This window comes from Camponotus floridanus, unplaced genomic scaffold, assembly GCF_003227725.1.
Source record: "Camponotus floridanus strain SB8 unplaced genomic scaffold, Cflo_v7.5 scaffold152, whole genome shotgun sequence".
Taxonomy (NCBI): Eukaryota; Metazoa; Arthropoda; class Insecta; order Hymenoptera; family Formicidae; genus Camponotus; species Camponotus floridanus.
Window position 1 is genome coordinate 407,747 of NW_020229273.1, and position 4,600 is coordinate 412,346.

At 29.0% G+C, this 4,600-nt stretch overlaps 1 non-coding gene across 1 annotated transcript; it reads left to right on the forward strand.

Moving 5' to 3' along the window:
* The first annotated feature begins 1,308 nt into the window (after positions 1-1,308).
* On the forward strand, positions 1,309-1,381 carry Trnas-gga. The gene has a single exon. It is a non-coding gene; the product is annotated as a tRNA-Ser (tRNA).
* The last annotated feature ends 3,219 nt before the right edge of the window (positions 1,382-4,600 follow it).

Genomic DNA, 4,600 nt, shown 5'->3' on the forward strand with positions numbered 1-4,600 from the left:
TTACCTAATTGATCGATTGCATTCAGAAAGTGCGAGTGTGTGTGTGAAACATATTTTAATTTTATAATGCGATTTTATGTAATTAGCCGTAAAAAATTATAAAGTCAATTTACAAATGAATAACACAAGCTCATTTCTCTTTCATTTCATCCTTTGTGAACGTCCCTTTGAAGCTTGTCATTAGGGGTATTGGAAAACGGTGGCATCTCATTAATAAGAATACTGACATTTCTTACTTCTAAATTTATCACTGGTATACGCTTAGTGTTACATTCTAATTTTTTAATTCAATGACAAAATATACCGATAGTTTCAAGGGCTCTCTTCTTTCTTTTATCATGGCAGATTTGCTTCTCCAAAACCTTCAAGAGCAAAGCATGTTCTAAGTTGCCTTTTCATTCTTCTTTTTATTTAAATATTATACTTCTGTTGCTGCCGCCTTTCATTTTCATTTAGTGTTTATGGATTATATTTAACTCCTTTTATCACTTCAAAATTACGACGAAATAGAAAAAAAATATGTTATCAATTTTTTAGATGTATCATTTATGATTGAGAAGATTTTATTGAATTTGACTGGTATATTCAACCGACTTTCTTGGACTTTTAAATTTTCATTCACAATACTTAATATAAAAAGGCATTATTTTCGACTTGATAGACAGAATATTTAAACTATTACATCCAAATACCTCCAAAAGAATTTTAATAAAATTATTAATTTGTTTCTTGAGAATAATTATCTTTTACTATATATTTTTTCAATCTCTGTTTTTGCTTAAATTTCTTTTTTGATTGAGTATGTTTATTCCTATTAGCTCCTTTCTGTCACATTGATCTTCTTTTTTTACAGTTCTTATGTAAGAAGTTTAATGAAAAAATTCTCTCCATTGCAAGGATTTGGAAAATATTTACATAAAAAAGAAATAGCTTTTTCTGAAAAGTTTAAATAATTTGTTATAATTATACAATAATAAACGTGTGATGCGGACAGAGTCGTTTTTAAAGTAAATAAAAATATTTCACTCTCTCAAACGTATTCTCGAAAAATTAATATATCGATGCGACCAAATCTATATAGGATAGCTGTCCGTCTGATGACGTAACCTTATTATAGCAAAAGAAAATATACTTACAATTAATAACGGAAGAGATCATAGAAAGACACGTTCAATATACTTTCGAAAATTTTACTGCGTAATAATACAATATAAACACTAAACAGTTTAATAAAATCTATTTTACAGAGAACATCTGTTAATATTGCTGTTTCATATCAGTATGTTAAAAAGCAGCATTAGGTGTGAGGTCTGGATAGCTCAGTGGTCTAGAGCAGTTGCCCGGAAAGCGAAAGACTCGGGTTCGATTCCCGATCCAGCCACTTGCGCCTCACATATTTTTCTGCGAATATTGTTTTCTAGCAATTATTCGTTAGGCTGAAAAATGTGTGAATGCTCTCTCCACAGCATATACGTCAATGCCGTTGCCACGGGATGGATTCTATCGCTCGTTGACCAAATGGGCGTAAAGACATCCGACCTTCTCCCACATACATCCCTATCTTTCTCTCAGATTTTATTGGTATAATATACTGAAGAAACATATACTCTCGTCGGATAACTTAAAGAAACGCGGATTTCCTGTGAAAAGTCTTCATTATCCAGGCTGTGGATGATAGAGAGATGCAAGATGTCATCAGTCATTTTCTATTGATAGCATAGGCAGATTATATAAATAGCGTTGCATCTATCATTGGGGAAAATTATTAGATGGAAGGACGGCGAGATAAATCGTAAATATTGAAAATAATGAGAGGAATCAATTGGTGTAAAGAAAACAATTGTTTCAAAGAAAAAATATATAATTTTTAATTAACAATTACATATTTTGTCTTAAAAATAACTATGTGTTTTCTTTACACCAATTGATTACTTTCATTATTTTGTACATAAAAGTATTGGTAAAATAATCGAAAAATGAATATTTTACAAAATATTTTACAATTTATGTAAAATTAAGAAATGATTTCAAGCCTTATAACACAAAAAGTACTTGAGGGAAAAATATTTTATTATAGTGTTTTGAAAAAGCTCTTGAAATAACATATAAGAATATGCAATAAAAATAGAGAGTTCCATTTAAAAAAATTAAGTTGATCTTGAAATTTCCTTAATACCTTTATCTATAAAAATATCATTTGTACCATACGATGTCCCTCTCTGTGTCAAACATCTTTGGTATAAACATTTTTTTATAGCTTTTTCAACTTTAGCTAATATTCACATCGGTCATGTTATATGAATAGGGGACACCGGGACAAAAGTAATATTTTTTGTATTATAGGTCACTAATTAATTATCGTTAGAGATATAAAAAAAAGATTATATGTTAAAAAAATTCCATTTATTGCTCTATTATTATATCTGTTGTTTCAATCTCAAATGATAGATATTGAAGGAACTACTATAACTTTTCGCAAATACGTTGATTGTTAACTTTTATCCTGGGGGCCTGGGACGAAAGTAACATAGAGAGTCATGGTGATAAATGGACCAGTTGTTATTTTTGGGAAAAATTAAAATAAATATGTCTTTTTTCTTTTCTTTAAATTTAAGGCAACTTTTATTATAATCTTTTATTAAGCAAGATAAATTTTATTATAAATTTGTATTATATTATATTAAAATAAAAAATAAAATAAATATTTATTTTTATCTTCTTTGAAAAACTTGAAGGAAATAATCTTCGTTAAGCAAAATAATTATAAGTAATATCATAAAATAATTATATTTAATATCACACTGGTTTTGTACTTCTTTAAGTCTAAATAATAGTTTAATTCTAAATAATAATGTAAAAATTGTATGATAACTACTTGTACAAGAGAGATTGGTATTTATTCCGAATCACAGTTATGGCATACTTTAAATTTAACGGAAGAAATGAAAGTTTTTTTAAATAAAGCAATTCCTTATAGTTTTTTTACAAAGTTTAATAAATAAACAATAATTAAAAAAATATATTTCATTTTTCGCATAATCTTTTAACTTATTAGCATTAAATAAAGTAGACCTTACTTGGTTTACTTACTTTACATCAAATTTTTGTGGGATATGTATATATATATATATATACAGGGTCTACCAAAAGTGTGGAAACCCCTAAATATCTCGGAAAAATATACGTTTTACAGAAAAGTGTTTCCAACAAAAGTTGTAGGGTTTAAGAAGATCTATATACTGATTCTATCAGTTTGACCTTGGATGGCGTCGTCAAGGTCAGGTCAAGGTCACATTGACTTTTTTAAATGACACCCCTACATTTGATTGCATATTCTTATAGCTTAATTCAAGAGCTTTCCAAAACACTATAATAATGTTTCATTTTATTAAGTACTTTGCGAGTTATGAGGGTTGAAATAATTTCTTAATTTTACATAAACTATAAAATATCTAGTAAACCATTCATTTTTCGATTATCTTACCTTCATACTTTTATGTACAAAATAATGAAAGGAATCAATTGGTGTAAGAAAACATACAGTTGTTTTTAAGAAAAAATATGGAATTGTTTATTGCAAATTACATATTTTTTCTTAGAAACAACTATGTGTTTTCTTTACACCAATTGATTCCTCTCATTAATTTGTACATAAAAGTATGAAGGTAAGATAATCGAAAAATGAATGGTTTACTAGATATTTTATGGTTTATGTAAAATTAAGAAATTATTTCAACCCTCATAACTCGCAAGTACTTAATAAAAATGAACATTATTATAGTGTTTTGGAAAGCTCTTGAATTAAGCTATAAGAATATGCAATCAAATGTAGGGGGTGTCATTTTAAAAAAGTCAATGTGACCTTGACCTGACCTTGACGACGCCATCCAAGGTCAAACTGATAGAATCAGTATATAGATCTTCTTAAACCCTACAACTTTTGTTGGAAACACTTTTCTGTAAAACGTATATTTTCCGAGATATTTAGGGGTTTCCACACTTTTGGTAGACCCTGTATATATATATATATATATATATATATATATTGTTACGTCCGGTGGACTACGATTCTTTTCTTTCTTCGAAATGATACCGTGAAAGAAAAATCAAGGATCGATTTGCATTTGAAGCACAAAGCAATCCTTGTTCAAATAATGATAGCGCATAGAAAAACGGAACCTAACCCGCGTATATAATCATTTAAAACTTAATATTGAGAATGGCCAGTCGAGATAGCGCTAAAGAAACTTTAAATAAACTTTTGAATTATGAGACTCGGAAGTATAAGGAATTCGAACCCGTATCTATGGCTATAACTTGCTTCATCTTAGAGATTTTAAACAAAGATCCTGTGGTTCTCGAGAAATTGACCAAAGGTAAACATAAAACAAATCCTCTGAAATTAATACTGCACGTGCGCTCGTTCGACAGGTCACCCTCAATCGTCAAATCATTAAGCGATAAGATAATCAATTCGCTCCCACTCTCTACTGGATGGAGCTAAATCTCGAGCAAAAGGGCTTAACCAATAAAAATCTTAAGAAACGCCTCTTCTCCCAAAAATCAGCCTCCTTGTCCTTAAGAAGGGAATATGGAAATT